General features: G+C 45.3%; 1 long non-coding RNA gene across 1 annotated transcript in view; it reads right to left on the bottom strand.

Annotated features, from left to right (window-relative positions):
- LOC117594106 overlaps positions 1 to 11589 on the bottom strand; it is a 56503-nt gene extending 44914 nt beyond the window's left edge. Inside the window, exon 1 of the long non-coding RNA XR_004575483.1 lies at positions 11488 to 11589. This is a non-coding gene — a long non-coding RNA (uncharacterized LOC117594106). The remainder of the gene's footprint in view (positions 1 to 11487) is intronic.
- Between the last annotated feature and the right edge of the window lie 540 nt (positions 11590 to 12129).

Below are 12129 nucleotides of genomic sequence, written 5' to 3' on the forward strand. Positions count from 1 at the left end.
AACTGCAGGACTCGAACGTGTCCTGGGGACAACAGGACTTTATTATCTTTATCTTACAGGCAGACAAAATATTAATCAGCGGCTGGGTTCCAAACAGGATGTGATTTGCCATTCAAAACACTCACATGGCTTCCAATCAGGGTTCCGGTACCAGACTGTAGCCAGATCCGGCAAGTCATGTGCCCTGATCCATTGTCAAAGTGCTTTACAGGGTCTTCGGGGTTTGCCGTGTCCAATATATGACATGCTTGTCACATCTCAATTACAACCACATCAAAACGACAACCATCGGGGCCACCTTAACCCGTCAGGAGAGTAAAAGCTGTACTGGTGAGTTTCAACTCATTTCGACGATTCAGTCCGGGACTTTTGAAAACAACAATATATATATATATATAATTTTTTTTAAACCTCTCACTTTGGGCTGGGTGTGTCATTTATCTGTGCGTTCTCTGTAAGTAGAATACGTATCGCACTGTACTTCAGTTAGTCCTGAAATTCTACGTTTGAAAGTGAGTAGTTTTGATGACATCAGCAAATACACGACATAGGTACACCAAACGGGGACCCGTTTTGTCTTTCACAGCCAGGGGCCAAAAACACCAAAAAGCATCTTCAAAGAAAGTTGCCATACCTCAAAAGTGTTTACGTTGGTAATCAGAAAGACCCAATTTGCATGCTACAGTGTGAGCTATGTGTTTAATACGGTTGGCTTGAACAATAGTGAATCATTCGTATTAACAAATGGACAGCGAGACACCCATTCTAACAGCATAATCCAATGTAGCCAAAAAGCTGTCAGCTCAACAGTTCACGACATACTTTTGGCTTTGTATTGCTGAGAGATCACACTGTAATGAGGCAATAATAACACCCAACCCAGACACTTCATTGGGCTTCTCCATCTTCCCCATAGAAAGTGGCAATGTGCTCCGAGACACATTGGCGAAGCAAAGAACTTGTACTACTGCGTGCGTATTCTGTTCAAACAAGATAGTAATGTCCTGGGGCTACCTCGACAAGTCCCTTTGTTGTCTCAGAGAAGGCTGACAAATAATCTGCAGAGATATGTTCCTATAAGATCTGCCCATACAAGTTTACAGCTGCATTCCTTTCATTGCAGACAGGAGAGCTTGGTCCTGACAATGGAAGTGGATGAAGCCTGGAAGTCTTGCACCCATAGAGGATCCCATGGCTTCACATTTACAGAATATTAAGTAGTGAAGACAAAATAATAATTTGAAATCTGTGCGCTGAACTTGGGTTTTCAAATAAAAATTGCATAGAAGTCAATGGGAGATTTCTGCACCAAAAAATACCCATAATAAATGGTAGGATTCAGACATAAATTACAATCATCCTGGGCAATTTCCAGTTTTTCAAACCAACCTTTGACGGTCTCTGACCAAGCCATCAATATATCTGAATAACTAGCAGAATAAGTAATGTTTTAACCTTCACAAATTATCTGACTCAACATATGAAATCAAATCTAATGAGTTAATTCAGCCCTGCCTACTCAGGTTGCTAGATCTGACCTAGAATTCACCTGCTGATCAGTCCCAAAACAATTTGAAGAGTCCCTGTCGGATCTACAAAGACTCATGTGAACCGTCAAAGACGGTCTCTTGATGTTTTCTTAGCCTATGAATGTACATCCTTGGGGAAATTGAATAGCTTTCCCCCGCTTTCCCTGGCACAGGTTAAATCCCTAAAGGCCTTGCAGGGAACTTCAATGTCAAGTCTTAAATTAGAATGTAGTCAAAAACAACAACCGAGGTTAAACTGTAAAAGGGAGATCTGGGATTCGTCACCTCTCCTGATCTTTTCATTGCTATTCGCAAAAATAAATAAATCAGAAACAACAAGAAACAGTAGCCGTATCACAGAACTGCGTGCAGACGCCTCGAGCAACGCGCTCCTTTAAAGGAGGTTTTTCCCTCACAAGGTGCCTCAGTTTTCCCTCTAGTCGATGTTTACTCTGAGGGGAATTGAACTCGCTTTAATGTTAAAGGCTTAACAACATCCTGTCTACAACCGTGTTCTCTAGTCAACTATATACATAAGAGAAGCCGTATCATGTTAGCTGTCATGGTGAAAGTGTTTAGATTACGTCGCACATGTTATGGGTGACATCAAAACGCATCGCACTGTGAAAAACACCAGCCTGCTTTTTATCCACAAACACTTTTTAAGAGCGATTTCATGAGGTGATCACTTCAATGGCTGGAGCTCGTTTGGCTCGTTTTGTGAGCGGCTTTGAAATCCAATTAAGATGCCAGAGCAGATCTTCACATCAACAGTATGTTATCTGTGTCTATATTATTCCAGAGTGGACCTTCAGAGGTCAGTGTGTGCGTGTGCATGCATGCGTTCGTGCGTGCGCACGCGCGTGTGTATATGTGTGTGTGTGTGTGTGTGTGTGTGTGCGTGCGTAATTGAGCTCTATCAGGCAGAGAAGTGGTTCCTACTACCCTCTCTGGGGAGAAAACCAAGAGCAAACATCCCAGTATTCATGGGGCCAACCTCAGCAATTGTACCACATGGTAAAAGCTGCAACCCCCATTCAACCTCAATGTGTGCCCGCACGCACGCACACACACACACACACACACACACACACGACACATTCATGTGCACATACATGTAAACGTCTATGTACACACACACACACACGTTTTATTCCTCCATCTCCACTTGGAAAGCTCCAGGGATCTCTATGAAACGAACTAGAGCAATAAGTTTACTTTGGCTGAATTAATGCTGTAATTCTTTATCGAGGAGAGAGCCTAGTCTGAACATTACCTTACACCGGTTTTTATGCAAAATGGTTTCAAGCCCTGGCTAGTTTTTTCTTTTTTTTTTTTTTTATGATGGCCCTAATTTGTTAGCTCCCTATGAATTATTAATCTCTTTTATATTCAAGTAGTTATTACATGTCATAACTGTGTATCTATGGGTGAGATTTAATGACATCTGCTGGACCTTAGGAAGGAGGTATTGTATCGTATATAAAAAATACGATATTAAATATTGATAATTAGCTAAATATTTGCCTTGGCACGTCAGACGGGCCTGGCTTTGCTAATTGGCCAGAGATCTGCCGCTGTGGTCACTAAAGGCACAGTAAGGTGTTCCATATTGAAGTCCCCTGACAGGACGCTTGTACTTCATTAAATGGGGCATAATATACATTGCATTGTTGTATTCAGTCGGATTGACTTGGATATAGTGTTATTTTCAACATGGTGAAAAATAGCAGTCAATAGTCCAGTACAGTGTGAGCTTGTTTATCAGGATCCCCTTTGGGTCCTGCAGAAGCAGCAGCTCCTTGTCCCGGGGATGCCAAGAAAACAACAAACAAATGATAACAAATAACAAAACACCCTGATCTCGGCTTCTGAAAGTCATTAGTGGGAATTGAGGAGCTACGTGCAAGCTTGCTCTTCGCCCACAAGTGGAGGACAGCTGAGAGGAGAGGAGGACGAGAAAATGGCACCGGGTAAATGTCAAACGAGGTGACGCGTTAACTCACCCGGAGAGGCAGTGACCCTTGATGTGCCGCCCCTCCCTGGGTGTGTGTCACTGAGTCAGCCCCATCAGCCATCCAGCCGGCCAGCCAGCCAGTCAGACACCCCACCGAACCATCTGCCAACCTTCCCCGCTGGCTTGGTTACAACCCCCCCTCCCCTCCACGTCACACCCCCGGCTCCTCCACCTCAGCCACCCCCGCAGCCACCAGGCAAGGGAGGCCTCCCTCCCTCCCGTGCCCCAGGGGATAGAGTGCTAATGTGGACTACTGTGACGAGGTAAGTGGGTAGGTGACTATGGCACCGGGTCTACGGCTGCATGGTTCACTGTCAGTATCAGCAGCCTGCCACACCGACAACCGCTGGTCGGACGGAGACGGGAACGGGCCAAATCGTTCCATGTAATCAACACGGCACGGCTGAGTTTGCGCTCGACTAAGCCCACAATTCACCCCTGTCACGGGAAGTCTCAGTCCACATTTATTCCCGTTTCTCGATAACCTCGGGAAATAACAAACACAGAGTAGGTGGAATCTGGAAAATAATTCCCAGAAGATTCCTGTGTAAAACATTTTTTCCCAATAGGTAGATAGGTAGAAATCTGTGGCTGTAGTGTTGCGGTACCCAATTCAATTAGTGTCACTGCAATCTATTCATTTGAGCTCACACAGAGGCAGCCGGTGGGAGCGTATTGATTCGTGTGTGTCATGTGCAAAGGCGAGACAGGGAATGAAAGAGGGGTGGCTACTGTTTTCTGCTTAATGGACTGAAATAAAAGAGGTGGGAATGGCCTTTAATTAGGGGAACAGCACGCACACACAAACAAACACACACTGACAGGCGAAGGGAAGGGGCCTGGAAGCGAAGAGGAGCGGAGGAAGAGAAGGACCAATGCCGCGCCGGTGCTGTGCTCTGACAGCAATGAGTTGCAACTGTCAGTTTATTTTATCTCCGGCTTTTCATCATGGCTCGGAGCCGAGCTGGAGGGAGCCACCTGAGAGTCTCAGGAATTGGTCGGCTACAAGCCATTAGTCAAAGACTTGCTGTGATGTTGCGGGGCAGGAGATGGGCGGGCAGAGTACTGCTGGATTCAGACAAAGTATGCATTAACCCTCCTTTGTCTGATTGGCCTGTGTAGCTTTGACGATTGGGATAATCAGATGAACATAATGGGATACGGGGAAGGTTGTGGACGTCCTTGACGAGTCAACATTGCAGCCAGGTAAAGAAAGAATAGTACATTTATGTTGTTTTTACTTTAATTATTATTATTACTATTATCGTCTTTGTAATTTATCATTTCATACCTGCAGTCTTTATTTAACTGGCTAAATAGTATAACAGCATTGACCAACATTCTTCCGCCAAACCACTGTTATAATGTGTGGGACCAAAACTTTAAAACACTATCCATTTACGGGCCAGTGTTCGGATGTGCACTATATTGATAAGAGTGTCTGACAAAGAATAATATTTGACTGCAGCCTAAAGTGATTTTCAGAAAGAAATTACAACTTCACAACCGTTGGACCTTGAAATCTTTCAAGGTCCAACAATTGTTATAAAATACTGGATGACAAGAAGTAGGTTAATTGGATGTTGTCCTCAAACGCACACCTAAAATGGACATGATGCATTGTAAAAAGTGTCCTGCCCTATCAATCAGGCCAGTCAATCGCCCACCCATGCAACCCGCCAGGGTGCTCGGACGCACCTCCGGAAACAGACTTCAGGAGTTCCAGAAGGTTCTAGTCCTCACTGTGTTAGCAAGTGTGAAGGATACCCGCACAGGCCAGAGAGCCGTTTCTACCTCTTTGGTCATGTGGACGCTGTACCGCTGAATTAACTCATTTGGTATACGTACAATGTATGTGTACCAAATGTGCTTACTGCACATGCTCATACTCCCCATCCCCTACCTGCCTGTGAAACTATGCGACCGAGACACAGGGCTAGCTAGCACAATATCCCTCTAATCATCTGTAGAGTAAACATGGTTCAGCTATTAGATGAAGGAAAGGCCCCATAAAGTTTGTATGTCTGTAATGAAAAGCAAACAGATGTGGGATAATTGACTGACCCATGACAGCACACTGATGAGATGCTCCAGCAGAATGTGGGCTTAGCAATCCTCCCCGACACGGGTAACAGATTCAGCAACACAAATGGAGGACAAGAATCACTGGTCCTGACAGCAAAAAACATGGAATTACTCCATCAAGCTCACGTCCCTCTGTTGACACAGCGCTATGTAAACAGAGAGACATGATCCAGAATATCACGTCTATCCTTTTCCCATTCAATCCCACTGCAGGTTAGACCATGGTTTTGTCAGCTGGGTAATCAAACTGCCTCTTCCAGGCAACCCCTTATTCCCTCAAGGGCCTCAATATTACAAAAACATCCACTTACATAACTGGGACCACTGCTGTTGCACAGTACAAATACGCACACCACTGTTGGTGCCAGGGATGGGTGGAGAGTTGGATTAGGTTAGGGGTGGATTAAGTTAGGGGTGGATTAAGTTAGGGGTGGATTAAGTTAGGGGTGGAGAGTTGGATTAGGTTAGGGGTGGATTAAGTTAGGGGTGGAGGGTTGGATTAGGTTAGGGGTGGATTAAGTTAGGGGTGGATTAAGTTAGGGGTGGATTAAATTAGGGGTGGAGGGTTGGATTAAGTTAGGGGTGGATTAAGTTAGGGGTGGATTAAGTTAGGGGTGGATTAAGTTAGGGGTGGATTAAATTAGGGGTGGAGGGTTGGATTAAGTTAGGGGTGGATTAAGTTAGGGGTGGATTAAGTTAGGGGTGGATTAAATTAGGGGTGGAGGGTTGGATTAAGTTAGGGGTGGATTAAGTTAGGGGTGGAGGGTTGGATTAGGTTAGGGGTGGATTAAGTTAGGGGTGGAGAGTTGGATTAGGTTAGGGGTGGATTAAGTTAGGGGTGGAGGGTTGGATTAGGTTAGGGGTGGATTAAGTTAGGGGTGCAGGTTAGGTTAGGAGTGAAGCGGTGGATTAGGTTAAGGGTGGAGGAGTGGATTAGGTAGGGGTGGATAGTTGGAGTGTTAAGGTTGAAGAGTTTGGTGTGTGGAAGAAGGGTGAGTGTGTTGGAGTGAGAGATGTGGAGTGAGAGAGGAGGAGTGAGGAGGGAAAAGGGGTGAAGAGTTCATGGGAGGGCTGTGGTTCGACCAACCGTATAGAATGCACACTTACTGCCGAATTCCACTTGGATTCTTATTTGACCAGGTCAATACAAGGAAAGGCTGGAGAGGTTGCTTCTTGGAGAGCGTAATTTTATTCCAATCGCTATGGACCATGGGAGATAAGCCATCACCTGTGATGCGGTGGCCGAGGTCTGATATGGCTGACGCTGACACACACACCACGCCACACACAAACAGACAGGGGCCGGACTTGTCAATACACACAGCAGCTGTTTGCACAGAAGCAGAGTGGAAAGGACATGTTCAATGATCCAAGTACTGACAGGAAGTCAGAAGTCAGTGGTCACAGAACACATTAGTGGCGCGCAGTTCTTAATGGCCAACCGGGCCTTTCCTGTCTCTGTGACTATCCTCCTCTGTGCTCTCTTACCGCAGAAACATCCAGGCACTGTGACGGCAGAATGCCTACTGATGGCAGATCTAGCCTGGTGGTTAGAGCAGTGGACCGCAAACTGAAAGGCTGTTTGTTCGAATCCCCAAACCGAAATGGCATTCTAGAACATGTTGCAACTAAGAAACCATGCTTGGAATCCGTTCTGCTTGTACGCCAACAAGACCATTTCTTGTTGACATTGTTTTGTCATCACATAGGCTCACAGACCTTGCGTTTGTCAATGGTTACCTACATACGTGTAATCAGCTATGTTAGTACTACATTGGAATATTTAATAAGTAAATATACATGTGCAGTATGTGAACTTAACATGATAAACACAAATAACATTCGGTGGGGCCAAAAGAAGGGTGGCCAAAAAGAACTGTAAATAATATCTGATGGCCACACATCCAATCTTCTCCACCTCCAAAATGTAACCCCTCCCATTACCGAAAGCTTCATGTTTCAACTTTTGAACTGGGTTTACATGCCAAACTTTTCAGAGCGGTTTCTCCCCAAAACCCTTTTTAACTGAAAATGTAGGAAACCTAAAGGTTATTCCAGGCTACATTACTTAGAGAGTACACTGAAAGCATTCGCTGCTCCTAAGATTTCACAGTTCCAAAGTAAAAAACTAAATTTCCAAACCATATATATTCATGCAAATCTTTTAACCAGAGTGTACTATCTATGTTTCCAAATCCACTTTAGGATTAGAGAAGGAAAATCCTTGCTAGCCAGCAAGTGGCTATATCTCACTGTTATGACGACAAGCCAGACTGACTATTTGTGTTTCCAGGTGTCTCCAATCTATTTCCATCAGGACGGATAACGCCTCCCCTCCCCTGACAACTGTCCAATTACTTATATCACATTTGGCCTACTGTTTGCACTAGAATTAATCAATAAAGGATGTGGTTGAGTGCACATACATTTTGGTTGAACCAAATGCATGAAAACGTAATCATTTGTTCAGGGTGGTAGGGAATGAAACTGGGAACGCATTGCATTGCAGAGGAAAATATTTCTCTTTGGAGGCGGCAAAGTGTGTTTGTGTGTGTGTGTGTGTTTGTGTGTGTGTGTATGTGTGAGATCAGTGATTACGGCTCCCAAGTTTGGGGCTGTGTGTGTGTGTGTGGGGGGGGGGGCTCCCCCCTTTCCCCTCCTGACGCTGCAAATGGAAAGGGTGACAGGTGGATGCGGCGATGGGGAAACGCGTTGGGGAAACACTTCCCCTCCCGTTTCATGAATTAATGTAAACACAAACCCATGCAATTACTGGCTGGCTGGTCATTTTTCTGGAGGTGGGGTGGGGTGGGGTGATGCTTGCGTGGTTAGGGCCCGCAGGTCCAATCTAATGAAAACGCCCAGGTTACTGGGGCGTTTAATTATATATACGACGGTGAAGCTCAGTGTGGTGGTGGAAAACGAGACGGGAGGCAAGAGAGAGGGTTGGTCGTGGAGGAAAGCAACGAGGTCTGCACGTGGAAAATGGGATCCAGTTTAAACATAGCATTTCGTTTATTGATCCGATACTGGGGGGGCGGGGGGGGGGGTTGCTGTCATCAGGAACACAAGCTGTAAGCAGATGGATTAATTTGAACATGAGAACACATTGGTCTGACTGTTCGACAGATAGCTGGTTGGGAAAGCACTGGGACGGCAGCCCAGATGGAAACTGAAATGGGAGTAATGGTGATTATTTCCCCCAAACAATTCCTCAGAGGTTCAGCCGTGGTCATCGTAAAAATAAAAAAAGAAACACGTTTGAAATCAACGGCCGTCTTGTATCCTCTATCTGACCTAATCTGAGTGGAAACTCACTGTGATTTGGGTTGGAAATCAAACAAACCCACAAAACAGAAATACCATAGTTCAACACAATGTTATGTCTGAGTGTGAAAAATACAACGTGTAACGGAAGTGGTGGCGATGAACCGCTGCTTATCTCTTGGAAGTTTACAGGCAGAATCACCGCCATTACCTCTGTGAAATGAGAGAAACAGGGGGGGTGATGTGATCCGCCATATAGTTCTGTTTTCTATTATCAATCAATAATTCATCGTTCACAATAGCCGCCAACAGGGGAGCCACCGACCTGAGATCAGATTCAGGGGAAGCGCCACAGCTCCAGGTTTGGCCAGGCTAAAGATCCATGGTCCCTCTCTGAACGGATATGAAGTAAAACCCACAGCCCCAAGAATAAAGCCAATGGCACCTTAAAGCCAGTGCCAACACATCTGCTTTATGAAGACACGCACATACATTACACACAAGCACACCGACGCTTTCAGAAAGCAGGGGGGGTGGGGGTGGGGGTGGGGGTGGGGAGGGCCCAGATTCGTTTATCACCAAGGCTGACATTCAGACTCCGCTGTTCACTGTTCAGGCATTCCTCTGTGAGGCAATAACCTTTCTCACACGCCTTCTCCTCATCTCTCTCTTTCTCGCTCTCTTACTTTCTCTCCTTCCCTTCCACTTTCCCCATTTCTCTCTCCTTCTCACCGTCTCTCTTGCTTGGCCTACCTCCGATCCCCCTCTGTCATCCTCTCTGTATTTCTTCCTCTCTCATTCCTTCAGTCTCGCTCTCTATTCTTCCCTCTCTCCCCCTCCCTCCCACTCTGCCCATCCCTCCCTCTCCCCATCCCTCCCTCTGTCCCTATCCAACTCATATATATATATATATATATATATATATATATATATATATATAAACCCCCACTCTCCTGCCCTCACTCTCTCTCTCTCTCCTTCAGGTCCCTGAGTGCTATTCACACAATCACTTAGGAGCATTAATCAAAGAGTGTCACCTAATGCCTCCTGACAGGGTAGCTAGCTCAATAATGGGCTGTGGTCCAAAACCCTGCTCCCGCTCCGCTTTACCCACGCGCGTCTGTCAATGCTAACGCTAACAGCTGCAGCCGCTACCGTTGTAGCCAGCCTGCAGCGGGCCCGCTGCAATGCTAACGCTAATGGCAGGAGAAGAGACGCTCGACCCATAAAGCACTTAGAGGCCCTGGCTGGGACGCGGCGAGACGTTGCCAGATGATGCATGAAGAAAGCTTTTTGATAGCATGCTAATCCGAAGGCATTACTGCTGGGGTGATTACAATGGGCCGACTGAAAGGCCCGTGGCCCTACTGAAGGGAAAACAGACACCATAGCTTGTAGTTGCTAATAAGACACACGGCCATATTGGTGATTAAAGGGTTTGTTGGGGGGGGCGGGGCGTTTTTTTGCTCTGTATCGTGCAAAGGCATTTGGTTTTCTTTAGGGTGCGTGGATTTACTTGAGAGGCATAATGGAAAAAAGGACATGTTTCGGGCGTTAGATCACTGATCCAGTGCGAAAGCCACTAAGCCTGGAGCATGATAACCCATAGGCAGTATATTAGAAGAGCTCTGATTGTCTATGCAAAACCATGGAGACATGGATCTGTCAATATTGCAAATTGTAATGGGCCATTCTAGTTTAGTACTAGTCCTATTTCCTGGTTCGACACTGAGTACTCCCCTGATGATCACAGAAGTTGTTGTTTGTGTGCAGGTTAGGGAGAGGTTTCATAAAATATTGAACTACTCCACTTGAATACTTAAAACTGCATGGCTTCAAATAATAAAATAATTACACAGACTAATGAGGCCAGATCACCTAATATAAATGCTGTGCAATTCACAACTAAATACACCTGTCCTTAAACTATCCATCAAAAGATTATTAGCAGCTGTTAGAAGCTGTTAGAATTCGGTTATTTCTTATGTAAGCCAAGTAAATTGTTAATTATTATCAGAAAAAAGGTTTAGTGATTAAACTAGATTGGAAATACAAAGAACTGTGATGAAGTAAGAAAAGGAACAATGCCATTTAATGGAAAACACTCCTCAAAGGCAAACATATAGAGCAGTCTATCTCAATTCTACACAGGAACGAGGATATTAAGGAAGTGGGCTAAATATGTCTATCGCCTCATAACGACTAAATATCAAAATGTTTGGAAATGTGAAATGCAATGGGCATCATTTTTAAGCGGGCCTATGGCAAACGCCGAAAACCTAACCTACTGCTGACGATCAAAAGAACAACGGTGGCAAGGACGAGCCGGATATAGCGTTTGTCACTGCTAGAGTTTACCAGCCTGTTTTACAGAAGAACCCGACAACACAACGCGCCAATCTTCTCAGTAGACCTCTGTGTGAACAACCTGGTTTCATTTCCTACTTTGCCATGTGTAGCCGCAAAATTGCATCAATATTTGATAGCAGGGGGTAGCGGCTCGGTGGCATCTTCTTCGTTGCAAACAGATTCAATGGCCGAGCGGATAAACCGTGGGCCTGTTCAATAATGTATTACGGTGACACTGACCTTATTTTGCCGCCTTTCCTTTCAACCTGCACTAGTATTTTGATGCACGGTGCCCCGCTGACTCTCCCCGCGCGCGTGGAGGGTTTCATCCTCTCATCGCTCTTTGTTCAAAGCCTGGAAATGGGGGGGGGGGGGGGGGGGATAAAAAACGTTCCCGTTAGTTTGAGAGGTTACATCATTGACAGGGCTACTACACCTATCGGAAGATATTAATGAAAATAGTTTGGGGTTATAAGGAGACGTTTGGATACACTCTTGGGCGTATGAAATGTATCTTTATTTTAGGGTTGAGAATTCTTAAAATGCTCAGTGTCAGATTGATAAATGGAGATGACAGCTGAGGAGGTGCCTTGAACGTGAACTCAGAGGACGCCTGGCAACCGCGGAAGACAGGGAGGCGTAGAGCAAAACAACGCCCACCTATCAAAAATACCGACTAAATGTTTAAAACTTTAAATAAGTTCGGGTATGATATTTCACAAACATCTCAGAGTGCCGCCCTCTAGACATATCCGCTTATTTGATCCAGTGCACTTCTTTCAATCGGTCAACTCATCACAAATCCAGTTGTGCGAGGCGGCCCGTGCGGATTATGTGAACATGACGTGCAACATCTGAATTAATTCATTATGCGTTAACTGC

This window comes from Esox lucius, chromosome 25, assembly GCF_011004845.1.
Source record: "Esox lucius isolate fEsoLuc1 chromosome 25, fEsoLuc1.pri, whole genome shotgun sequence".
NCBI classification, from domain to species: domain Eukaryota; kingdom Metazoa; phylum Chordata; class Actinopteri; order Esociformes; family Esocidae; genus Esox; species Esox lucius.